General features: G+C 43.2%; 1 non-coding gene across 1 annotated transcript; it reads left to right on the top strand.

Moving 5' to 3' along the window:
* The first annotated feature begins 3,218 nt into the window (after positions 1 to 3,218).
* On the top strand, positions 3,219 to 3,362 carry LOC120101259 (small nucleolar RNA SNORA48). Its single transcript, XR_005501635.1, has one exon. It is a non-coding gene; the product is annotated as a small nucleolar RNA SNORA48 (small nucleolar RNA).
* Positions 3,363 to 7,443: the final 4,081 nt, after the last annotated feature.

Here is a 7,443-nt window from a genome sequence, read left to right as displayed (position 1 = left end):
CTCACCCATTGCTGCAGCAGATGAGGGTTTGGGCTAGCTCTCCTGAGTGATGTAGCTGGTGAGGGGCAGGGCCAACTTTCCTGCTTTCATGACCTAGGGGCCAGCTCTCCTGCCTGCCACAAGTGGCAAGGGGTGAGGAGGGCATCTCTCTCTTGTCCTTGCCACTGCATGGAAGATTTATTTATATATTTTATGCATACACACATGCATGCCAGAAGAGAGCATCAGATCCCATTTTAGATGGTTGTGAGCTACCATGTGATTGTGGAGCTTAAAGTCAGGAGCTCTGGAAGAACATCCAGAGCTCTTAACCACTGCTCCATCTCTCCATCCCCACTCTGTCTTGGGGGGACCAGAGACAAAATATCTCTCTGAACCTGGAGTTCACTTTTTTCTCCCTAACTTGGCAGCCAGCAAGCCCCAGGAACCCATTTGCCTTCACCTTCCCCAGTGATATAGGTATTGTACCCATGCATGAAAAGAAACGTCCCATTTGTTACATAGGTGCTGGAGTTAAAATGACTAAGTTTTTGTTTTGACTCCATTTTGTGTGTACTTATATAGTTCTCAGCTCTCTACTCTTCTTTGTACAATAGTTATGTCTACCTTAGTAACATATTTGAGATTTCCATGGCCTTGGGCATGTCTGTATGCATTAATCAAAAAAATTAATATAAACTAAAATAATTAGAAAAGATATGCTTTTTAAAATATCTGGTAAGCTATTATCTAAAATAACTGGTATATTCTATCAGAAATGAGCATTTCAAAGTTACTCTGGCTCTCATCTAATTTTGGCATAAATTATGGTCTTTGTGGGTTTTGCCTTTAAAAACTCTGTACTCCAGAGTTTGGATACCAAGAGACTTTTCAGAGCCACAAGTCCACTCTTGGTCTGACTATTAATAAAAAGAACTTAAAACTTTTAATTGGCTTTATCAATGTGGTTGCCAGTGATTGGCTGAATCATTTAACTGGAGGCCCCAGAGAGATCTCCCTTGATCTGTGGGACTCAGCTTCATTCTTGGCTTTGACAGGCTGGGAGAGGTTACAGGGAGATGCTGCCTGACAAACATTCCAGGATCTCACTCTCTCACTGAGTTTGGAGATGTCTCTAGTGACTGCTATATTCCCTACATAGACCCAGAGTCCTTCTAACAGTCCTAGGAAGTAAGTCCATATACTGAATCAGTTTTGATTCTGGGCAAAGGGAAATAGGCCCATGGGATTTGGGATCTCCTGGAGATTAGGGAAATTCTTTTTAGGGGGTGGAGTGGAGTAGAAACTCTCTCTCTGCTTTGGGAAAGGAAGCTGACAAACTTACCCAGGGCCAGAATCTGAATTTAATGTTTTTTCATGCTGTTAAAACCATCATAAGATGGACAGATGGCCAATAGATGCCAAATGTCCAAAAAAGTCACTCAGTATCACAGTCTGTTGTTTCATCAATGCTGTGTCACTTCTGCTACTATACAAAGCCTCTACTCTGTGACATTGATGCTTGATGACAATCCTGAGGTCTCCTTTCATGACTGTGAGGACTTGCTGGACATTTCTCAGGCCAGTTGCCCAGATCTCCAGGACACTCCCTTGCCTGAAGCAGAGGCCAATCTGTTCACCAATAGAAATGGCCTGGTCATCAACATAGTGAGGAAAACTGTAGCAGCATTAACTATACTGTGGGCCACCGTGGGCACTACCATATGGTACAAGCCTTGCCATATGGCTCATTGGCTGAGAAGGCAGAGTTGACGGCTCTCAATCAAGCCTTATGTTAGGGAAAGGACAGATAGATAAACTTATACAGCCTGAAGGTATACTTTTGCTACCCTTCGTGCCCATGACATTTTTATAAAGATAGAGACCTATTGATTGCTGAAAAGTATGTTAGAAACAGAAAAAAAAATTCGTACTCTCCTTACAGTGGTCTCCTTCCTCAAGGAGTTCTAGTCAAGGGACATCACATAGCAACACATCTGAAGGCAAGGAAATTGGAGGGAAGATCAGGCAGCCTGAAAGTCAGCAGTGATGCTTGTAGAACCCCTTCTGTCTTGCCCATTGCTTTTCCTGATACACACAGTTCCTTCCCCAACCCACCTATTCCCAGAAAGATGAGAATAAGGCCAGCTCCCAGGATCCAACTCAAGAATTATCCTCCCTGAGGCCCTTGGATGTCTTTTGGTGTTCCAACTGCTTCAGACTACCCATCTGGGTGGCATCAGGGTAACTGAGTTATTATATTCTAGGTGCCAGATTCTGCATCTCTGAGAGGTGGCAGGCTGCCTCTAAATGTCTCTCTTGCATACAAGTCAACCCAAGGCAAGGGGTACAATGAGTCCCCACCATTCCTGTGCGGGGACTAGCCACTGTTGAGAAATAAAGAAGTCAATTTCATAGAGATGAGGCCCCCTCACATTGGGTATAATTATCTGTTAGTGTTTGTGGACATCTTCTCAGGATTGGTGGAAGCTGTTGTTATCCAGAGAGAGACTGCTGTGGCAGTGGTTAAGAGATAGGTTATTCTTGGGTGCAGGCTGCTATTGGGTCAGATAATGGACCTGCCTTCATTTTGTCCATAGCTCAAATGGTCAGTAAAGCCTTAATTACAATCTGGACGCTCCACTGCGCCTATGGACCTCAGAGCTCTGGAAAGGTTGAACACATGAACTGGACTATTGTCCACCCTCTCTAAATTAATTTTGAAAACCAGTGAAAATTGCTTCAAGCTTTCACCCCTGGCTCTTCTTAAAACAAGACTTACCTTTTATAAGGTTCACCCCTTTGAGATTATGTTTGGAGGGTATCTTAGTCACCATTGTATAACTGTGAAAGAGATACCATGACCAAGGTGTCTTTTCTTATGAAAGAAAGCTTTTAACTGGGGGCTTGGTTACAGCCTCAGAGGTTTAGTCCATTATCATGGACTTGGAGCAGTAGCTAAAAGTTAAATCCTGATCTATAAGGAGAGAGAGAGAGAGAGAGAAAGAGAGAGAGAGAGAGAGAGAGAGAGAGAGACTGACTGGGTATGGGCATGGACTTTTTAGCCCCCAAAGCTCACCCCTGGTGTTACATTTACTTTAACATAGCCATACCTCCTAATCCTATTAAATGGTGCCCCTGGTGAACAAGCACTCAAATATCTGAAACGATGGAGGCCTTTCTTATTAAAACCACCACAGAAGGCTGCTTGTCTTGTTGCCCAGTTTAAAAGATCATCTTTCTCCTGACAATGGGCAAAGAGTCACCTTGGTGGTGGTGGTGTTCTTATATCAGTCAGGGGCAGAGCAGATGGCTGTCTTTTGTTTATCCTAGCTTGGTTCCTGGCTTGGTGGCCAAAGCTGTTTTATACATAGGACTCATAAATATCAAATCAAATCAAACCCAGGCAGTGCAGTGTGGGAGGAACAAGACAGACAGAAGACAACTATGCCACCCACGGACCTGCCCTTCAGTCTCTGGCACAGGTGGGCCGTAGATACCTGCTTGTCACCATGCTATGCTGTCCAATGATGCTAGGAGTCGGGTGGCAGGGACTGCTGCCTTTGACCCTACAGATGAGAAATGGGCCTGTAGTAGATAAGCCATCAGATGGAGGTAGACATTAGACACTTTCAGTTCTCCCTTGATTCACACCATGCCTAGTAGGGTCTCTGGTAGAAGTAATTCTCCAAAATTTTTAATTGACTTAATTAGAATGATTGTCAATAACTATCTTGTGTGGATCATTTTAGAGTCAAACTCAGGTCTCCATGGTTGCACAGTGAGCACCCTAACCACTGAGCATTCTCAACAGCCCACATTTGCTGTCTTTACTAGACTCATCTGTGTACTCACCTCTTGAGAACCCATACTCAAGTGGCAGAGCTGTGGGATGGAAAACAGGTTTATTTAAGGGCTGCCTGCCTTCCAGAAGAAAAGTTATTGGCCCCTAAAGAAGGACTATTTCAAGGGATGCAGGAACAAAAAAAGCACTTTTATGGAGAGGAAAAAGAATGCAGGGGACAGTGGATGGGAAGATCACATGACTGGAGGGGTCTTCTCAGCCAGGGCTTCTGTTCTCTGTTCTCTTCTTTGAAGTCCTTGTGTTGACAGTTGACTTTGTCTCTGAGGCCAGTTTCTGTAGTTCATCAGATCAACACATTGTTTTCTTACAAGTTAAACATTATCTCCCTTTTAATTAAAGAACAAGACTAGTGAGTCCTTGGTCTGCACTTCAGTGCTATCTGAAGATCATTAGCTATTTTAGGCTTTGGAAACTGATGGAAGATTAACAATTAGGAAGTCCTGGGACTGACGTTTGCATGGTTGCTTTTCCTGCAATCAATCGTTGAACCCAACAGCTAGTGTTCCACTCAATGAAGAGTGTCTTTTTTTTTTTTATGTTACAATACTGGGTAAGTGGGGGGTAGGGAGAAGGAAAGTATATAATATATAAGTGCATATATTATATATATAATAAAATCTTTTAAAAGATTCATTTTTATGTATATGAGTGTTTTGGCTGCATGTATGTCTGTGCACTGTATGCATGCCTGGTACCCGCAGAGGTCAGAAACGGGCACTGTATCCCCTTGACTTGGAGTTATAGATGGTAGTGAGCTACCATTGTGGCTGTTGGAAATTGAACCCAGGCCTTCTGCAAGAGCAACAAGTGTATTTAGCCACTGTTCTAGTTTTCCCTTTAGTCCCAAGAATAGTTTTACAAAGACATTTGTAAAATAGAAATGACTCAACATTAGGTGGCATGAAAACACAGTGACAGCATCATTATTATTGTTACAATTTGACATAAATAATAGGACTCATGGATTGTGTAGATGGCTTAGTCAGTAAAGTGTTTTCTTTGCTAATGTAGGGAATCAAGTTTGACCCCAAGGATCCATGTAATAAGGCTTCATGTGTTGACATGTGCTTATGATCCTAGAGGTGAGGCTCCCTAGGACTCTGAGTGAGTTTGCAGGCCTTATTTAAAGCACATTGGAGGAATCTGGGGTAGGTGACCTCTATCTTAATCTGTTGGGTTCATCTCTATGGACATTCCATTACTGGAGTGTGGGGGCTGGAAACTTTTGCTGGGGAGGCTTGGAAACTTGCTGAGGAAGTAGCTGAGGAAGTCTGGAAACTGTTGCTGACCCATTGTCCTTGCCTCAGGCCAGATTGTGGGGCAGCTTCTGAGGCCTGGGGTTGTCTGGAGTTGCCTAGTTCTTGGAGACAGAGGTTTAGGCCTCATCTCCTGAACTGCCAGTTTGAAGCCCGCCATAGAGTCAACCTACCTTTCTCACACCTTGTATTTACGCCAGGGTCTCCCTTGTTTCTGTTGCTGTACCATGACTAATTCTGTACTGTATTATGAGAGTAATACTACAGTCTCATCAACTCCATATCTCCCACAGAAGTGTTAGGGCTGTGTTTCTAGAGCCACTGCTTCTAGGTTATTTTGCATACACTCTGGAGACTGAACTCAGATTATCAGGGTTGTGTGGCAACTACTTAGACACCTTGCCAACCTGTTTCCCTCTTCTTCTGGAAATTTTATAACTAAATTCTGGAATAAACTGACAGTAGATGACCAGAAGAAAATACATACAAGATCATTATGTGCACAAGGCACCCTAGGAAAGAGAGACCCTGGTAACATGATTTAGTGTCTCACGCTCTATCTCGACAAGGGAGAGGAAAATGGGGACCATAGCAATTTATATTGTAGGATCTTTAAGGGAAATGAGTGGGCACAAAGAGTAGACAACAGCCTGAAGCAATGTTCCTCTGGGCTCTGACTGAAACATCAGTTGTAGTTTTGTTTCATTTGGATTAAATTCCCTGTTTGATGAGATTATGGGAACAGGTTCACAACACTTACTTCTGGAAGAGCTTGCTTAGTTATGTAAGACCTTGGGTGGAAACTGAGGCTGGGAACAGAGATTTGCACCTACATAACAGAAGTAAAGGACATGTGTGATTCAAAGTGATTGATTTTTTTTCCAATCTAAGACACTAAGGATGGGGTCAAGAAGGTGCTTGGGTTTGTATTGGACAGAATGAAAATGGTATCCAGTTCCTAGACATCTTCTGAGAGCTGCTGAATTTCCATTTTTGTTCCTTTTCTGGTTCAGCAGACAGATGTTATAGGATAGATATAGTACTTTTCTGTTGTTTTTAAGCAAAGTCCCAATCATTTGATTTTACAAAATGAAGACTCAGGAGACAGATGTTGGGGCAAAAGCCTACTAGCTCAGAGAGGCAGACCTACCTCCTCAACTGATGTCCAAGAAGGAAAAAGCCCCCTTTCCTTCTTCACAGTCTTAAAAAACCTTCCAGGCTGACTGTCCCTCCTTCCTACTTCCTGTGTGTCTCTCTGTCCATCCTCCTGACTTTTTCTCACTCTCTGGTTTTTCCCTATGTTCACTCTCTGTCAACTGGTTTGCTTGCATTACCTCTTGACCTACGATTGCCTTATTCAATCTTGTTTACAATAAACAGAAAGTTCTTGGATTAAAGGTGTGTGCTAAGGCTAAGCCAGGAGTTCACAGTCTGATCAAATATCCCGCAACTCTTTTCTACTCAGTTAAGACTCTGAGTGTTAACAAAGACATTTCTGAGTTGAAAGTCACAGTAAGCCATCATTTATAGGTGTATCTGTAACTTTTCTGTTGCAGTCACAAAACACCATGACGAAGGCAACTTAAAGAAGAAAGTTTATTTAGGTTTATGGTTCCAGAGGGTTATCTGTGTTGGTAGAACAAAGGCTTGGCAGCTGGAACAGAAAGCTGATGGCTCACACTTTAAATCCCTATCACAAAGCAAAGAGAGGGTGAGGGCAGATTGCAAACGGTGCAATGCTTTGAAATGTCGAAGCCTGCTCTCAATGACATACTTCCTCCAATAATGCCACACTTCCTAAGCCTCCACAAATAATGACATCAATTGAGGACTATGGTGGTTTGACTGAGAATGTCCCCCTCTCGACACTCCAATATGTTTAAATGCTTGGTCCTTAGTTAATAGAACTGTTTGGGAAGGACTAAGAGGTGTGGCCCTGTTGGAAGGCATGTGCCATTAGGGATGAGATATGAGGTTTCAAAAGGTCACCCCAGGCCAAGTCACTTTCTCCTTTTCTGCCTGCTGCTTACGGATGAAATGCAAACTCTCAGCTCCTGCTTTAGCGCATGCCTGTCTTCTGCCACATCCCTTGCCATGATGATCATAGACCAAACTCTGAAACTCGGAGGACATAAGCAGGCCCCGAGCTAAAGTGTTTCTTTACAACATGCCTTGGTTATGATGTAGCTATGGTTCACACACTAGAACAGAAATAAGACAGGGACCGAGTGTTTAAATGTCCAAGGCTCTGTGGGACATCTCATTTAAGCCACCACAAATGGGGTCTTTCTTCTACTGTGCTCTGAGAGAGAGAATGGGGTGGGGTGGAGAGACAAGAAGAGA

The sequence above is a fragment of the Rattus norvegicus genome, chromosome 2 (assembly GCF_036323735.1).
Source record: "Rattus norvegicus strain BN/NHsdMcwi chromosome 2, GRCr8, whole genome shotgun sequence".
Taxonomy (NCBI): Eukaryota; Metazoa; Chordata; class Mammalia; order Rodentia; family Muridae; genus Rattus; species Rattus norvegicus.
This window is presented reverse-complemented; position numbering and strand designations above follow the sequence as displayed.